The sequence below is a fragment of the Pinus tabuliformis genome, chromosome 3_1 (genome assembly GCF_031772625.1).
Source record: "Pinus tabuliformis cultivar Carrire ecotype Pingquan chromosome 3_1, CPIR1, whole genome shotgun sequence".
NCBI lineage: Eukaryota > Viridiplantae > Streptophyta > Pinopsida > Pinales > Pinaceae > Pinus > Pinus tabuliformis.
In genome coordinates this window covers 131,269,264-131,289,667 of record NC_142301.1, presented here as the reverse complement: position 1 = coordinate 131,289,667, position 20,404 = coordinate 131,269,264, and positions in this window count along the sequence as shown.

Genomic DNA, 20,404 nt, shown 5'->3' with positions numbered 1-20,404 from the left:
ATTTTTTAGCACATGTTAAAAAGGTTATTTTTGAGTGATTTCACTTGTATTGGATTCCTATGAAATCCTACTCAATAAATTTTTTTATCTCATCTCATTTTCATTCAATTTTCTTGGTCATTGGTGAGATAACTTAGAGGATACACTAGCTGGAAAACTAGGTATTTGTCTTTTCAAGTATAAAAATCATCATATTTTGTGGTGTGAAGGTGCTAGTATGGATTTGAAGGGTTATAATTCCAATTTACACTCATTATTATGACACCAACTCCTTCTTTCTACTTCAACAACTCCTCCAAAACAATGTTCACTGAGAGTACATTTCTGGTTTGTTGAAGGACACTGCGTGCATTGTTCCTTGTGCAAGATGGGCTCCTGAAGGGTACTAAGCTTGGAAAGGGAAACATGCAACGTTATCCTACCTTCCAATACCCTTTACAACCTTTACATCACCTTTTCCACCCTTAGAATTCTCACAGATCCAAATTTGTAGCAAAAAAAGGCAATCATGTAGCATCCAATAACACTGTCCAAACTTGACCAGATTTTCTCTAGGAGCCTGATTTTTGCCTCTTAGAATTGAATAATGACCCCCAAGATCTGAATCCATGATTGGGGAGGATCAAAGACCGCTCTAGACCCACCTTTTCCTCACTGCAAGTACAAATCTTCAATTAGAATTAGAAAACATATTTCCACATTTTATTAGCAATGAACGTTTTCTTATGAAATATACATGGATCCTATTACTAAAGCTCAGTTTTCTTGAACACAGTGATAAGAAGGGTGATTCACCAATGAAAATTAGATTAGAACTTATTCTTGAATTTATGATTTCTTAGGATTTTAGTCACATGCATTGTTGTTGAAAATATCAAATTTCATTTTTCAAAGCAACTTTCCACATTCTGCAAGTAGACTAGAAGTTTACATTATGCAAGTAGACTAGAAATTTTAATTTTTGCAATAAAATAGTCTTTACATTCCTGCAATGGGGTTTAGAACTTAAATTTGAGCAAGCATCATTTCCATTTATTGCAAATAGAGTAACATTTCCATTTCTACAATTAGATTAGGCTTCAATTTCATTGCATCAGATCAATGAAAGAAGGACACATTGCATGACGCACATATAGTGCTAACCTCTCTTAAGTTTGTACGAACTATAGATTGAAAATTAAAGTTGGTAACCTTGGTAGTTACTGATGAGCCCCAAAAAAGGGTAACTTATTGGGCTCATTTTGCCTATTGTTCTTCATCAATCCACCATTTTTCATACTTTATGCATGTTTTTTGAGTATATTTATGTTAGTTGAACGAATGAGAATAGTCACTTGACCAAGAAGGCTAACACGTGGTTATTGCAGATTTTTGGACAAATTTTGGACCAAGGCCAAGCATTTATGAGCCAGATGACAGCCAAGCATGAAGGAACAAAGGTGAGGATTTGTAGGAAGGGTGTCTCCTGCACTAAATGGCCCCTTCCAAGAATTCTCCACCCTCATCTCGGAGTTCAGTAGGCCACTGAAAAGGATTCCCAAGGGCAGCCGAGCAGTTTTGTGTAAAGTGACTGATCACTGGAAGTTCGAGCAGCCGAGCCCCTCGAGTTAAGGAGGGCTGTTGGAGACCCTTGTAGTGCATAAATAGGAAGGCTTCCAGCCTTCGTAGGTTACTTTTTGAGCAATTGTATTTTGCACTATAGTGTTATTAGTTTTCAGCTCATTTTGTAGCTTCTGTTGTACAACTTTCTTTGTGACATGGTTACTTTTGAATAATGGAAAGCAGTTTCATTTGGCATCGGTTCTAAGCTTTTTCTTAGGAGCCTATAGCTCTTGGGTTTGGGCCCAACCCAAGTGCCAAGGCCTCCTTCATGTACTGTTATATGCTTTTAATGTCTTTGCAAAATACTTTCTGTTAAGTAGATTACAGTCTTGCTTGGTTACCTAGGTCATTGTTGATGATTTAAAAGGATTTTCATGTTAAAATTGATTTGATATGTTAATAACAGAGAAGATCTTCAGAAAAAGGCCATTGAGCACCCCTGATCTCACCTCTCCCTCTGTGGGACCATGAGCTGAGACCAAGGTGTCCTTGCCGCCACCAAAAACAATGTCTTTGCTTCATCATGCAATTGTTAGTGTTAGATTCTCATTTGCAGAAGTTGATACCAGTTGTGGTTACATGCTTAAGTTCATGATTGCTTAGTTTTCATAGCTATTTCACATGATTTCGTTGCAATAAACTTCTGTTCATTTTCTTTTCTATTATTCAAGTCAGATTAGGTTAAAGTAGCTAGGTCTTTGGTTTTCCGAGTCTTTGTTTGAATAGTTTGGAAAATAACTTGCAGAGCACCTGTGATACCTCTTTGCCTACCCCTACTCCATCAATACCACCTGCTCCATCCTCCAACTCTGATTCTTGCCTCACATTTGCCACGTTCCCTCACTTTGACCTAATTTCCATATTTTTGTGCAACATTGCTCTACCCCTCCTTGAACAAATCCAGCCATCCTTATCACTCACCCGCTTCGTTCACCAAGTCCTAGACCTCCTCACACCCTTATCTCACCTCCATACCCACTTCTTCACCTTTTTTCCACCATCAACCCTTCAAAACTCCCTTTCGGAACATCCTGTAGAAACATCTTGTAGAAGCCACAAAACATCCTGTAGAACCCTGCAGACTTCCTGTAGAAGCTCACGAAAGCAGTTTCTTGAGATCCAAGCACTGTGAAACTCTTTGGAAGGGTGCTAGGGACCCCTTAGGCCCTCTTCTAACCTTCCCAACCTCCTGCAAGCACCTACTCCCTTTCCTTTCGCTAATCAACCTCTGCACAATAAAAAACAGTTATAGCACATGCAAGATAATTCTGAAAAATTACTCAAAAATGAAAAAAGATGTTTTCTTTATATTTCTCTTCAGAAGTAGCTTAGTCACATGAATTTTACCTTTCTAGAAGTCAATGGCATCCATTTCCGTAGCTTTCATCCTTTTACTTGCACCAGTAGGGTTAGTCAGTACAACTAGGGTTTGCTAGGGTTTGTGTTCCTTTCTAGATTTCAACTTCTTTCTGCAAGTAGATTAGCCTCTGGTTGAGTTATTTTTCATCCATCACAGTTAAAAGCTTCTTCTGAGAGCTCATAGAAGTTGGCTTAAGCTCCTAGCGGACTTGTGCCAGCTGATCAAGTGACAGCCTGCGGCAAGAGCTAGTACTTGTGCATATAGCACCGTCGCTTCCAAGTTTGTTACGAACTATCGAGTTGATAAAAGTAAAGAAGGGAGTCCCAAGAGTTGTAGCATTATTGCTACAATACTGGAGCCCACCAGTTACAACATTTTTGTTGAAATATTGGGGCTCATCATTTTTTGGCGTCATTGTTGGGAAGGTTTCAAAGCTGCATTATTTTCTTCCCTAGTTGATAGATTTATTTTAACTTCTGCGAAAAAACAAAAAAATTGCATTAGGAATGTTTCATTTCAAAAAAAAAAATTGCATTGCATTAGAATTTTCATTCAAAAAAATATAAAAAAAATTATTCAATACCACAACCCCCCACTTGATCACGTGGTGCAATAAGAGCCATATCACCATCCATGTTTGCATGTAGAAGAAGAAGAGGTGGAAGAGAAGGTAGAAGAAACAGATGGAGATGATGACAATGTGAAAGATCTTATTGGATTTCCCATTCAAGATACTGATATCAATGTTCATATGAAGAACATCCCTCCATCTTTCCTTCCCAACTTCCATGGTATGAGGTTAGAGGATCCAGAAACCTTTCTCTTTGAATTTGAAATACTTTGTAGATCTTATGGTTACTTATTAAACACTCAAAATTGAGATTATTTCCAGAAAAATTGAAGGATATAGCTCTTGACTAATTCAATAAGATCATGGAATGGTACGCAAAAGATATTTCTAGAAAAATATAAAGATCATGATCTTAAAGAAGAAATCCTTAGAATGACTGAGAAAGAAGATGGGATCCTTGAGGATCTAATAGAGAGATTCATGTATGATGTTAAGGGGGGAAAATTATATCATTTAGGATTTGACTAGAAATTGGGTGTGGATCCTGATTATCTTCCTAATTCTTACGTCTTTATTTCAGCTGGATGTATACTTAGGAAGAGATTACACACCTCCACACAGGGGGGACCATCCTCCTTGGCTGGGGGGTCCGGGGGCCTATGCCCATGAAGCTAAAAATAGATGAAAAATTGTCTTGTAAAATATTATAATTTCATAGTCAATCTAGGTCATTCATTAGTTGGATGATCTGATAGTAAAAGTTATGTTAAATTAAGGGTTTTTTTCCCTACAAGGCAACCCTCAGTATATATGAGAGAATTGTATTGCAGATGTGTATTATTATTCCAAGAAAGAAATAGAGAGGAGAATGTGTGAGAGCGAATAGGAAATTATAGTGGATTTGTTGTAGGTTATATCTCTTCATTTTTTTGGATAATATAAAAGGAAGGATTAATTGTTTCTTCATGGATGTAGCCCAAATTGGGTGAACCATGTATATCTATGTTTCTCTTGTTCTATGCATTTCTGTATTTGTGTTTCCACAATAGTTTGTATATTTCATTGCTCCGTTAATTAATTTGTAACAATCCTATTACTTAGAACAATTAGGGATGAGTGATCTCCTTGATCTCATGAGTAGAGGTGATGTATACCAATTATCATTTGAAGAACATTGTGAAATATGCAAGCACATATCAGGAGGAATGGAAAGAGTATGTAAATCAACATGAAGATCGGTAAGTCAATTTGAACTTGGAATTTTATTCATAACTTTAAAACAAAAATTCTTAGCAATCTAGGCGAACAAGTAGAAATGTTAAGAATGCAAGATGAAAGAAAATAACATTATGATATTTGTGTTGTCCATGCATAATCACATGCTATTAAATATTTCCCATCATTACTGAGGTTGAAGGAAGTTTACCAAGCAGAAAATGGAGCAAGTCAATTACCAAAGCAACTATGTTATGTAGCTCCAAGAAGACCATAAAAGCCTAGTCAGCCTGATATGATGCAAGAACCTAATTCAAGATTTCAAGGTTATGAACATACATCTCAAAGTAATTGGAACACACCCTTTCCTTAGCAACCTTGGCCATCTCAACCCCAAAACCAATATTGGAAAGGACCTTATGTGATAAATCCACAATAGCCTCAATATTTTCCTCAATATCCTCCATACCCAATTCCATGCTATCCCTACCATCCACCTCCACCAAACCCACAACCTCAACCACATCCATCTCAAATATACACTCCCACTCAACTACCTGTACAACCATTTATGAACCCAAACAATCTAGTAACTCAACCCACTTACAATGTTGAGGCACAATACTTCCAAACAACTCCTCTTGATCTGAATGGTATTCACCTTAGATCGAAAAGTGTATTGCAAAAAAGAGATTCTCTTTATGCCATTGAAGAACAAAATCCAGAAGAAGAAGATCTAAAGGAGACCAAGGAATCATGGATCACATTTAATGGAGAGTAGCTATTGGAGCTTGAGAATGAAGAATTTTTGTTATGCTTATCATCATATTCTTTATGTGTTCAAAATACTGATCAACAAAAAGAATAATATTTGAATGCCATTGTAGAAGAGGACATAGAAAGTGATCCAAATGTGCAAGTGAACCATGGGCATCACAACTATATTGAAATCTGGTTCCAAACAATCAATAAGTTGCAACAACACACTCTTCTTCAAAAATTCTTGATCTCATCTCAATCAAAGTAGTTGGTCTCTCATATTTAGGTACATGTCAAAGCATATCTTTCGAGCCTACACATGATTTTATCTGTCATCTTGATATGCACATGGCTCCATTGGAAATATTTTTATACTTGAAAGAGATTTTCTTTTTTTTCAAGTAGAGTAGGATAGGAATAAATAAATAAATAAAGAAAAAGGAGAAAAATAAAAGAAAAATAAAATCTCAGGTGAAAACCTCCTTTGAGGCACCTAAGATTGGCTCATTGATCGAAAACCTCCTTTGAGGCGCCTAAGATTGGATCATTGATTGAAAACCTCCATGAGGTGGTCAATGGGTTGGAAAAAAGAGAAAAAAAGAGAAAAATAAATAAGATCCTAAGTGAAAACCTCCTCTGAGGTGCCTAGCCATACCTGCTAGTTGAAAACCTCATTAAGGAAACTAGTAGGCCTAGGGAAAAAAGAGAAAAAAATAAAAAAATAAGAAAAAAATACAAATACACATAGGAAATGTCCTTTTTAACATGATGTATGTGCAGGAAAGTCATCAAAATAGAGTAAAGAGGTCAACTTGCATATTTGGCTCCAAGTCGAATGCATGCATCTTCATAGGAACCAGGAAGCTTTCCCACATCACTCTCATCCATTTCCTAACAATCCACAACCTTCAACAATAATTCCCAAGCCTTTCCCATTCATTTTTTTTCGATGTCCTAAATTGCTACGAGAAAGTTCTGTTTTGCTATAGGATTATCAAAATGCACAGGGCATAAATTGTTTTGACCATATCTCAAAAACTATGCATATTTTTTTGAAGATGTTTCATGGGAAGATGCATAAGGATGATGGTAACATGCTCAAGAAATTTCAGCAAATTCTAGTGCATACTTTTCAAGAAATTGGGCTCCATATCCTACAACCATTTTCCATTTTTATCTAGATTCATGCATCTGTTGGCCAAAATTTTTATGGGGAGATGCATAAGGATGATGGAAGCATGTTCAAAAAATTTCAAGCCAATCCAATATACCGTTTCAGAGATATGGAATAAACAATATCTGATACATGATTGACAAACAGTGTTGTAGGATTGACACAAAATGTTACAGGATTGACCAAAATTGCTACAAGATTGTGATTGACATAGAGATGGGGGGGGGTGATATATTATGTTTTCCTTGGGAGAATGAATAAATAAGTCTACCACACCTCCATCATCCACCCTCCACACCATTTTGTAACTTTTCCATCCAAAAATTAATCCTTGTTCATGAATAAAACCCATTTTCACCCCTTCTTCCACAATTTTCACCACCACCGAAACTTCTAATACCTACTAATGAGCTCACTTTGAATTATCAGATATTTTGATTGCACTTTATGAATATTATTGTGACCTTGGAGGGGTCTGTGTGACTGCTACAGGAAATAATCCAATCCTGTAGTAGCCTACACAAATCTTAGAGAACCACAGTTGGAGACACTTAACAGCACCAAAGTGAAGACTTAGCCATCCTAAATAATTGAAGGACCGTCTTTGTGATCTTGGCCAACCACACAAATCTTGAGTAGCTACTATAGGGTCACTTTTCATCTCCCATAACATCACTTGATCCACCATCAATAGAACCTGTGTTGACAAGCCTCTATCAATTGAGTACACGTAAAAAAAAATAAAAATAAAAATTCCAAAACAAAGCCAATACATGGAGCAACAAGCATGTAGAGATGACAACTCAAAGAGGCCAACTGATTGATCACTGGTTCAAAAACAACATGCATGCATCTACAACAGCTCAACATCAGGTAGGCATAGGTATGCACTATTCTTCACCTCTCCTCTTGAGTGTATTATGGTTAAACATTTGTTATCAATGCATTAGAGATGAGGTTTTATAATTTAAGGATGGTTTAGTAATCTTAGACACCCTTAGCAGTTAACTGGAGTTGTCTTCTTTCCCATCACACATGTGAAAAAGAAAAAATAAAAATGTGATAACTACGAGGGTAGGCCAATGGTTAGTTCATGAAGGTGCTAGCTAGGGGCTAGCCCATATAGTGTGTTGAGCCAACCACCCAACCACCAATAACATAATTCAGGCTCGAGCCTCATTTGGCATAAAAAATGTATTTTAAGGCTAAGGGGTCTGTTATAGACATATTTGGGTACATAAACCCAAAACTTATATGTCGATGTACTAGGGCTCATCAACCCCTAAAAGAGTTGTTTCATACCCTAAAGGAACTTAGTCATCTAAGTGCATCATTCCCCGAAAGTTCCATCTCAGAAATCATCCACCATACTGACTACTCCACTGTCAAAGTGTGATTCATACTAACTACTACACTGTCAGGGTGTGATGGGTGAGGATGGACCTATTTCCGGGACAATTTGTTGTTTGGTTGCTCATGGAATCTTCTAGAAACTTCTACTGTGCCACTTGCCTCTCTGAATTCACCCAAAGATGAACAAGAGAACTAGGAAACCATCTCCAATTCCCCTCTCTTGTGGAACTAATTGTAACAAGTGGAATGACACTATTAAATCCCCATGGATGACTCACACCCTTGCAAACATCTATAAAAGGATCTCCCATCCAAGAGATCAGAAGGCTGGAATATTTTGAATTGCAAGGGAGTGTTGATAGTTTGTAATTGAGGAGAGAGCATTGTATTCTTGTTGGTGTGATTTTTCTATGTCATGAGGTGAAGAAGGATTGAAGCTAGGAGGATGGCCCTAGATCAAACCACTGGTTTGTAATTCTCCTTTCTATTAATAAACCTCTTCAAGTTTTCTCCCATATGATTGTGCAATGTGAATGCTATCATTTGTTCATTATATATCTGATTCTGTAATGTTTATGTTGTAATAGATCACGATGCTTTGACGGTTCTTTGTTGTTGTACTTGTACATGTACTCTCCAAGTGTGTTAAGTATAAGGAGGAGTTGCAGGATTTGCCAAAGGAGAGAGATATCAAGCAAGGGATTAAGCAGAAGTTCCAGGTTGGTTCCATTATCTTTCTCTTATCAGTTACACATAGGAAAAATCATTGAATTGCTTTAAACTGTTTTTTCTAGGGTAGATGCCAAACCTAGAGGGTTAGTAGTTCAACAAGACACTAATTTTCCCAGAAACAAATTGGCGACTTCACTGGGGAAAGACAATTTTTTTTTTTTTTTTTATGTTTGTTTTATGTTCAATTTGATAAACTATAGACAGAGTCTGAAGCCAGCCAGGTAGCTTTTGAACTTCTCTTGCTTTACAATTGCATAATAAATGAATGCTGCTTCAGTCAATCTCTAGTTTAGTTTATGAATTAAAAATTTAACTTTCAAGCACATCTAGATGTCCTTTTGGTAGCTCAGTAACCTCTCAAGACATTCCATCATACTTTGCTCATCATTGTTCATCAAAACCCAGCTTAATTCATTGAAAACAGCTCCATATTTGAGCCAAAACACTTTCAGAAATCGCTCCTTGGACCATCGCACTATCTTCAACTGTGACTCAGTATGCATCTCACTTCTCAAATGGGCAAGGTGAGATGCATATCACCCTCTTCAAAGGCTAGGTGCAATGATCATACTGTTGTCTCCAAAGGCCAAGTGTGATGATTGACTGAACTCAATTTTCCATCTAGGAGTTGAGAGTTTTTGACTTGTTTTCAGATTTGCTTGGTTGTTTTGTTGAATATGAATAATGTCTCTTCACCGAAGCTTACTTGCATCACTTAATTCATCCCCACTTAGACTAGTATTGTTAAATGTTTCTTATGTTTTACTTTATCATTTGCAATCTTTAGTCAAAAGTTGTTTTTTCTTATCGATTGATCTTTTTCGAAAGAAGTGTCGTAAAGTTGTTCCTATTTCGAATTTTGAATTGTCGTAAAGTCTTCATTCATTAAATATCAATTGATTTATATGTGCATATGATTTGTCTTTTCATTTAAATCGATGTATTTCTTCATCTCTTTAAAATCGAAAGTGTTGTAAAATCTTCCTTTTCGTTTAAGAGAAATCATCGTAAATCGTCGCTTTTATGAAAAGAGATTTTTGAGTGTTTGTGCATTAATTTTCCTTTCTATATCATTCACATTAAGGTAAAATGAAAAGAAATACATGCATTTTTCATTATTCACATTAAATTTTGTGAATGCTTGATAGGAATATCTAGGGAAATTGCATTAGATGTGCTCTTTGCTCTTTGTCAAAGATCTTATTGCTCTATCCTTTAGTAACTAAGGTTTTCATCATTCAAACTAAATCAAAAGTTTGTTTATCATGATAGTTTCATTTTAGGAATTGCAAACATACATCACGTGGTGAACCATCAAAAATTTTAAGCAAGATCAACTTAAAATTAACTTCAATGAACTTAACAACGCTTTGGAATTTAACGCAACACATCTAGAGGTCTAGGCTAGAGACGTGTTCCGACATCGTTAAAACTAGTGGCTATCATTTTCATTGAAGGTTGGGTGATTCCTCCTCTTGGATATGACAAGTGCTAGCATGGACTCGTGCTCCCCATACCGTCACGTATGTATTGGGAGACCACAATAGGCTTGAATCCTTTATCCATAGGAAACCGAGTCTGCCGCCTTATTAATCACAATGCATTGAACACATCATTCAGGAAGATTGACTCCCATACATAAGTCCTTGGTAATTTCTCTTTAATTTATCACCAAGGTGTATATTGTAGTTTTGCAATTGGTTTGGTAATCCCTTTGTCTAGATTTTCTAGAGTAGTCACTTTCATTCCTTTTCGACTCTCTAAAAGAAAAGGTCCATTTGAACACTTGTCCTTTCAAGCTCATTAAAAATCGAAGGCGACTAGAGTCATCTTTAGCTTTTTATCAACTCTTTAAAACTGAGAAAGCAAAGTTGTGTCTAAAGTGTTGTTAAAATTAATTGACCACGAATACATCCCTTTTCCTTAGTTCATCTTAGGTTGGAACATATGGCGACAAATTCAGAGTCCACCGATCAAGGAATCCCTTTTGATGGAAATCCTAGTCCTTTTCCTTCTCTCAGAAATATTGGTGCTCCTTATATGGCTACATTTTCCCCTCCGGGATTTACCATTGGCCTACCAGTATGGCTGTTTTCAACCTCTTTTGTTCAAAATGTCGTGATTTCTTCGCAATCGAGTACACCTCCAACTAGACAAAATCAACCTCCAGTTGATCCTAAAGTTGACCCTTTGCCTTCTTCCTCGTTTGTTTCTCCCTCCCCCTCTTCCTCTTTGCTTGGTGAAAGTATTGGTACTAGTAACCAGGTGGCTAAGAAGAAGAAGAAAGGGAAGAAGAATAAGAATAAGCCAATTTAGCAAGGGGGCAACCAAACAACCATTATTTTGAATGCAACATCTAATGAAAATCCGTTCGTTAAGCCTCACAAAGTCAAATATCCATGAAAACTTTGTGTGGGAGACCATCTTCTTCAAAATTGTCTTGATATTCCTCAGATCTTAGAAGAATGGTCTTCACATTCACATCATTCTGTGTCATCAACCTATGTGTAGGTTTTAACCTCGTACAGAAATTACTTGCATATGAATTCTAAAACACAAAAAATAAATAATGCGAGAGCAGAACACATAAAACATATATACACAGAGATTTTCCACTGGATCCCAAAACCTGGACTACCAGCTTGATTTTTCATTATGTTCCTTTCAATGTTATAATACATATTTATACATGCCGAAGCATCCAATACCATGGACCGAAAACCATCGTGTCTAATACCATGGACCAAAAACCATTGCGTCCAAAAACAACATGTGCAAAAATCACGCACAAAACCATAGGTAGGTCCGCCCAACCTAACATGGGGTCCAAAACCAAAATTTTCCAGGGCACTGCCCCGAACCCCATAAAGTGGGGTTACAGGTGCCCCTAAAACCCCCTGTTAACTACGTGGAAAGAATATAACACAACCCAACATTCTACCACTTGTTGTTTTCTTTCCACAGGGGGCCACAAGAGAGCTTAGTCATTTTTCCAGCCCTGAAATGCCCATTGTCTCTGTACACGAAGAGAACTGCTCAGAGCTCACATATTTTTTCAATGCATCTGCAATATTCTTCAAAGTGTCCACCTTTACTAGCAAAAAATTTTTGTCTTCTATCATATCCCTCACAAAGTGATATTGAACATCAATGTGCTTTGTCTTTGAATGATATGTGGGGTTCTTTGCCAAGGAAATTGAACTTTAGCTATCTCAGTCTATCCTTATAGCTCCCTGTACTAACCCCATACTTGAACACAATCTCTACAACCAAACTGCTTCCTTGCTTGCATGAGTGGCTGCCATGTATTCTTCCTCTGTAGTTGATAGTGCCACTACATATTGTTTCTTACTCATCCAAATGACTGCACCTCCAAATAGGTTAAACAATACCCACTTGCAGATCTTCTCTGATCCAGATCTCCAGCCCAAACTACATCAACAAAGCCATGGATATCCAACATTCTGTCCAATCCTGATCTTCCTTGGTAGCACAAACCATAATCACTAGTGCCATGCAAATACCTAAAAACCCGTTTCACTACTGTCCAATGCTCCTTTCCTGGTTTTGACATAAACCTGCTCAATGCTCCCACTGCATGTGCAATGTCTGGTCTACTATAGACCATCACATACATCAGGCTACCGACTACACTTGCATATGGAACATGGGACATGTCCTCTTCCTCTTCTTGTGTCTTGGGACACTGTTCAGTAGATAACCTCACACCTATAGGAATAGGAACCTTCACCAATTTACTATCCTGCATATTAAACCTCTACAATATTGTCTCGACATTCTTCCTCTGGTTTAACTAGAGCTTCCTCTTTGCCTGATCTCTTTTAATATCCATGCCCAAAATATAGTTTGTAGCACCAAGATCTTTCATGTCGAATTTGGAGGACAATTGGGTCTTCAAATCTTGGATAACTTCTTTGTCATTTCCAACCAACAACATATCATCCACATACAAGACCAGATAAATAACATGGTCACCAATTAATTTAAAATACACAGTGATCTGCTTTGCTTCTGGTGAAGCCAAGTCCTTGTATAAATGTATCGAATTTCTGATACCACATCCTTGGTGACTGTTTTAACCCATATAGAGACTTCTTTAACTTACATACTAGTTCTTTCTTACCCTTCACCACAAAGCCTTCAGGTTTCTTCATGTAGATCTCCTCTTCCAGATCCCCATGAAGAAATGTTGTCTTCACATCCATCTTTTCTTCCTCAAAATCAAAAGCGGTAGCAACAGATAGAAGTAATCTAATAGAAGTTACCTTGGCAACAAGAGAAAAAATATCACCAAAATCAAAATTCCCGGCACCTAGGAATAACCTTTTACTACCAATCGAGATTTGTATTTCTCCACTTTTCCTTCTGCATTTGTCTTCTTTTTGAACACCCATTTGCTGCCGATGGGTTTCCTTCCAGCCGGCAACTCCACCAGATCCCAAGCCTCATTTTTGTTCAAAGATGCCATTTCATCAACCATTGCCTCTTTCTAGAGTTTTCGATCCTCTGAATCCACTGCTTCCTTCACAATTCTGGGATCATCATCAGTAACAGACAAAGAAAAATTTGAACAGAAATAAAATGGAATATACCTTTCTGGATGCCTTCTTTCTCGAATTGATCTTCTCACGGCGAGAGTTTGTGGCTCTTAATCTTTTGATTCCTCCTCTGCTGTAGAGTCTGATTCTTCCTCCTTTAGCTCAAACTCTATCTTCTCAGGTTCCTTTGGTTGGACTTCATGTTTAATAACATCTTTCACCTCTATGAACACCAATCTCGGCTGTACATAACCTTCCTTGTTACTAGGTTCCAATGCTTATAACCCTTTAAGCCATCCTTATACCCAATAAAGATGCACTTTTCAGATTTACTATCCAACTTTGTTCTTTTCTCCTTTAGAACATGTACATATGCATCACATCCAAATACCCTCAGATGTGAAAGAGAGGATTTCTTACCAGTCCATACCTCTTGTGGAGTCTTGTCCTCCAACGCTGATGAAGGTGACTTGTTGACTAGGTAACATGCAGTATCCACCGCCTCTGCCCATAATTTTTGTCCTAACCTGGCACCACTGAGCATGCTTCTTGCCCTTTCCATCAATGTCTTGTTCATTCTTTCTGCAACTCCATTTTGCTGAGGTGTATATGGAGTAGTCTTTTGTCATGCTATACCACACTTCTTGTAGAATTCTTCAAATTCATTACTACAAAACTCTCCACCATTATCTGTCCTTAGCACCTTTATCTTCTTCTTTGTTTGGTTTTCCACTAGAGCCTTAAATTCTTTAAACCTATCAAAGAATTTAGATTTCTTGTTAAGGAAATATATCCATGTATTCCTTGAGAAGTCATCTATCAATGATACATAGTACACAGACTTACCCAGTGATGGAACCTTCACAAGTCCAAACACATACTGTGCACAAGCTCTAATATCTGTTTCGCCCTCTTACTACCAAAGGGGAAACTCACCCGATTCTGCTTCCCATATACACAATTTTCACAAAAATCAAAATCCAGAGAGCTATTACTCATACCTTCTACCATACCCTTACCATGAAGTATTTGAAGGCCCTTCTCTCCAATATGTCCAAGCCTTTGATGCCACAACATGGTCTTCTCTCCAAAGACCATTAGATTTTCTACTCCACTTTCAGGAACCAGAGAACTATTGCACCCATCAATAACAGTGCTACCTTGTAGCTTGTATAGAGTTCCAATCTGAACTCCCTGCATCAATACCAGTGCTCCCCAAACCATCTTGTAGGTATCCTTCTTGAACACTATTTTTACACCTGCATCATCCAACTTGCTTACAGAAATCAGATTTCTGGTCAATGCTAGAATATGCAGAATACTCGGAGTATTCTAACCCTTCCACCTTGCAGCTTCAACTTTAATTTTCCACGACCAATGATTCTAGACTTCTTATCATCCCCTAAGAAGACATCACCTCCATCGTATTTCTCATACTCGCAAAACCACTCTCTATGTGGAGTGAAGTGAAAGGATGCACCTGAGTCAATCAACCATGCCTTGTGATCTACATGTGTACTTGAAGAAGCCAAGTACACATCCCCACCTTCATCTGAAGTGGTTTTTGCCTCTGCAGAAGGAGCATCATCAGATCCCTTTCCTTTATCAGGAGCTTTAGATTTACAATCCCTTTTGAAGTGGCCTTCCTTTCCGCATTTCCAGCACACCACCTTTACAGATTTTCCTGGAGAATTAGATCTCCCTCTAGATTTAGATCTCCCACTCGATGACTTATTTTTGTTTCTGTTCTGGGACCATCCTTGTACAGAAAAGGCATCACCATTTTGGCCCTCCATATTTTTCTATCTCATCTCCTTCATCAACAAGGCTGAGACTATTTCATCAAACTGCAAGGCAGTTGCATTGCTACCTATTGCAATAACTAGACTATCCCACGAATCTGGTAGAGAACACAACAAACTGATGCACTTATCTTCATTTGAAATTTTAATATCAACAGATGCTAACTGACTTACCATAGTAATAAATGCGTTCAGATGCTCTGTCACCAAGTCTCCATCTTTCATCCTCAGGTTATATAGCTTTTTCCACAGGAACAATTATTCACCAGAGACTTAGATTGGTACAAAGTCCCTAACTTGTCCCACAAAGCCTTTGCTGTAGCTTCCCCTGATACATTTAGCAATACTAAATCTGAGACACACAATTGTATTGTGCTTTTTGCCTTCTGATCCAACTTCTTCCATTATTCATCAGACACTCTCGTTGGTTTAGTACCCGGATCTACTATGATCCACTAATCTTTATCCACCAACAGATCCTCCATCTTGAGTTTCCACAACTCAAAACTCTGACCATTAAATTTCTCGGTCTCTATCTTTCCACTGCTCACCATCTTCTTTCACCGCCAAAATCGATCTCACAGATCTCCCACTGAATAGGGTCTACCACAGGCCCGAGCGAAACCTCTCAGCAATAAATGCATCCCCTTGAAGCCAAATCTGCTCTGATACCAAATGTAGGTTTTAACCCCATACAGAAATTACTTGCATACGAATTCTAAAACACAAAAAATAAAATTATGCAAGAGAAAAACACATAAAACACATATACACAGAGATTTTCCACTGGATCCCGAAACCGGGACTACCAGCTTGATTTTTCATTATGTTCCTTTCAGTGTTATAATACATATTTATACATGCCGAAGCATCTAATACCATGGACCGAAAACCATCACGTCCAAAAACAACATGTGCGAAAATCATGCACAAAACCATAGGTGGGTCTGCCCAACCTAACATAGGGTCCAAAACCAAAATTTTTTGGGGTGCTACCCCAGACCCCATAAAGTGGGATTACGGGTTTCCCTCAAACCCCCTGTTAACTACGTGGAAAGAATGTAACACAAACCAACACTATGGAGATCATGTTGGTGACACACCATCTACTAGTGATAGTAAAGTTCATGGAAAGAAAGGAAAAGTTAAGTTTCCACGTAGGTTATGTAAAGGAAATCACCCCATTTACCTTTGTCCCTATCTAGATGAAGCTAAGAAAGTGTTGGATAACCGTCCTGCTTCACTGCAACGACTTCCCTCTGGTTACAGGAAACTCTCCCTAAATTCTTCACTAGTTGATAAACCAATTGACCAAAATCAACCGTCGGTCAAAACCACTCTCTCTGAAAGTGAATCCAATGAGTCTATACTCGACCCAAATCAACAGGTTGAGGAAAAAGTTGACCTGATTTCACCTTCAACAAATCGTACCTTTTCCAAAGAGAGTGAAAATGATACCACTCAAGTTCTTTTTGTTACTTCAGATTCTAATGAGCTTGGGGGCAATCTGCCTGTTCCATCAAGACAGGAGGAAACTCCTCCAGTTCTCGTAACTCAATAGGTTAATTCTCTTGTTTCTATGGTACCCTCTCCAAGTAGTCTAGTCACTTCCATTGATTGGAATCGACTGGCAGGATCTCGCCTTCCTTCTTATGTGCCTTTCCTGATCATAGTACAAGTTTGTAAAATGATTGTCTCTGGCACTATTATAGACAAAGGTGCATCAGTGAGTATCTTTTCCTCAACTGCTTGGTAAGCGCTCGGTTCGCCACCGCTTGTGCCTATTACACAGAATCTGTTGGGCTTTAAAAAAGGAACTAGTCAACTGTTAGGGATCCTTCCTCAGTTACCTATCACTTTGGGAGGAAAAACCATTTATCTGAGCGTGATGGTAGTCCCAGGACCTTTAGATTACAATTTACTTCTTGGACATGACTATGTTTATCACATGGGAGCTATTGTTTCAACACTCTTTCGAGTGATTTGTTTCCCGCATGAAGGAAAGATTGTCATCGTTGACCAACTTTCAATTCCCGGTCCAAATATGGCTCGTAGTCAACCATCTTCCCTAAATGGTCCTTTTGTACCAATGGTATCATCCCTACCATGGGTTAATTATGTGGCAACCTGTTCCATACTTACATCGAATGACGATCAATTCAGTGATGTTGTACATTATGTGCTCGGGGCATTAGAACCAGATCTCTCCTTCATGACCAATTATGAGTTCTGAACAAGGGTCTCCGAGGATAGTTCGTTGTCTTGTGTCAACCTTGTTAAAAAATGAAACCAAGGGTCTCCGAGGATAGTTTGTTGTCTTGTGTCAACCTCGTTAAAAAATGAAACCAAGGGTCTACGAGGATAATTTGTGGTCTTGTGTCAACCTTGTTAAAAAATGAAACAAGGGGTTCGAGGAGAGTTCCTTGTCTTGTGTCAACCTCGTTAAAAAATGAAACAAGGAGTCTGAGGATAGTTCTTTTACTGGGTCAACCTTGTTAAAAAATGAAACAAGTCCATGAGGACAGTTCTTTTACTATGTCAACCTCATTTAAAAATGAAACAGGCCAATGAGTATAGTTTCTTGTCTTGTGTCAAGCTCGTTAAAAAATGAAACAAGGAATCTCAGTAGAGTTCCTTGTCTTATGTCAAGCTCATTAAAAATTGAAACAAGGACCCCTAGAGCAAAGTTCCAAGTGTTAGTGTCAGTCTTTGAAACCTTCCTCCAGTGATCAAACATGCTCTTACAAAGTTATTTTAAGGTGTCAAGGTCAAATTTTGTCATTTCAGTGAGTCTTCAAGCAAAATTTGGTCACTAGGTATTAGGTCTAGGGTTTGTTTTCACTCCTTTCAAATTTTTCCAAATGTCGGTCCATGTCACCATTCAGCTGAGTGTACCATCATTCAGAGGGTTGTCATCATCATGTCAGGTTCCAATGGGTCATTTTACACCTTGTTCATGCTTCAGTTGTGCCTAGGTAAGGTTCATTTCCCTCTCCTAGGGTTTTGAAGGTAATTTCTCTTGGATGGTCAAATCATCAGCAAAACTTGTATCCTGATGTTCATACACCTTCCCCTATCCTTAATGTACCTTATTAAACGCTTCTCATCATTTATATCCCTCAAATTCCTCATTTTCGCATAAACCCTAGTTTCTTGCTACAATTTGACAATTTTCTAGGCTAGGCCTGTGTTTTGCCCTTTTGGACCCTTTCCCCTCACTCAATCTTTGAAATTCCACTTTCCCCTACTTCCTAACATCCCTCCCTACTTCCAAAAATTTTCTCAAGAATTTGTAAGCCCCTTATCCCCTTCATTTCACTTCATTTCGACAAATCCCTTGTTCCACACATTGAGATAGGTTTTACTCCAATGATGTTTCTGAGAAAGAAAAGATGAAATTGGGAAAAATGAGAGAATTTTTTGTCCAAAATAGTCCAAGGAAGAAAAACCTCCTTCACTTTTTACACAGGTGTCATGGTTTTAGAGAAATGTCAAAAATACAGTTGCCTCAGAAGAATTGATGCACCTCTGAAGTGACCTTGGGAAAATCAAGATTTCTCCTAGCTTGGTTGGCCAAATGACTTGCTTAATGAGTCAAATTATAACTAGACACAAATATATTTTCAATGAGCTATCATGAGCTCAATTTCGGGTTGAGGAAGACCTTCAAACGTTGATTGCAATAGCACTCTGCCTTTAGGCAACCTCATTTTACACATTTTTACCAGTCTTGGGAGATTTGACTTTTGACAGGTCAAATTAACTCCAAATTGAAAACTTAAAGTTACGTTAGAAATTATACTTAATAAGCTTTCCAATGCACTATCTTGCACCCAATTTAGACACGGGGAAGGCCTCCAAAACTGGTCTGCAAAAAGGCACGACACACCTGGGTAGTGGCACGACGCACCTGCCTGCTTATCCCAAATTTCACTCAAATCATCTTTCAAAGCTCCCAAATCTTGCAAATTTTATTCCACAAGTAAGTCAAACACTCCATTATTCCATTGGAAGAGTTTTCATCTACTTTGATTGTGTGAAAATAGGTGAAAAGGAAAACCCTAGTTGGTTGCACAGTTTCATTGAAAAACTGCCTAGGGTTTGCAAAGTTGTAATTGTTGCTATTTGCTCCCCTACTTCATTTTCATTTCCCTTCACGACATTTCACTCATCTCATTTCCCCTTCCCTCTTTCATTCACATTCATCTATTCCCCTATCCCGAAAACTAAAAACCCTAATACCTAATCCCACTACTCCTAAACCCTAATTGGCATCTCTGAACCCTAATACCTAATTCCTACTATCCCCAAACCCTACAAGACCTACTCACATCACCAAACCCTACACACTCTCCCTAAAACCCTACACACTTATCCTAGTCACTCCCTAAACCATACTCACATCCCTAAACCCTGTTCACACATACATTTCCACACTCCCTTCCCCATACACTTTGCCCATTCCATTCCTCCATGTTATTCCATACTATTATCCACAAACCATTCATATATAATCACATTTTTCAAAACTAAGGGAAAACAATGGAAAGAGATAGTGAATATGACTATGATAAGCAACAAAGCAAAGGCAAGGAGAGGATGCACAAGGATAATATAGATGATGACCAAGAAAGAGAACAAACAGTTGGAGGATAAGCAAAGCCTAATGGAGCTAGAAATGTTGAAACTGAAGAGGCAAAATGACAAAGAGGACCATGTCACTTTGACTTCCATTGAACAAGAGATATAGAATGACAAGGAGTCTTGGTTGGATAAGATGAACATGCACTTGGAGAAGATTATGGAGAAGGCCAACAAAGAGGAAAAGATGTTGAGGCACATGGCCTATCACTATTTGGCAAGAAACAAAATTTGCAAAGCGAGAATAAGGACTTAGAAGGCCAAGTTGAGAAAAGTTTTGAGGAAGAGGAAAGAGCAAGACAAGCTCAAAATTTTGGCTGAGGATTCCTTATCCCAACACAGCAATTGATGCAGGACACTTAGCCCAAATTTCAAGAAATTTGGGATACTTTTTGTCAATTTTGAATTTTTGAAGCAAAACACAGGTTTTTCTGCCTGGTGCACCGCACCACCTAGCGCGTGATTTTGCTAGGGGTCTCCTTTTGAGGAAAACTAAACATTTTTGGGTTCATAATGCAAAAATATGAATTCCCACAAATTTCCAAGAAATTTTGTCTAGTTTTGAGCTTCCAAAAGGGTCAAAAACACCTCAAAAATGCCCTTTTTGCCCCTTTTTGGCCACACAAGAAGCAGTGT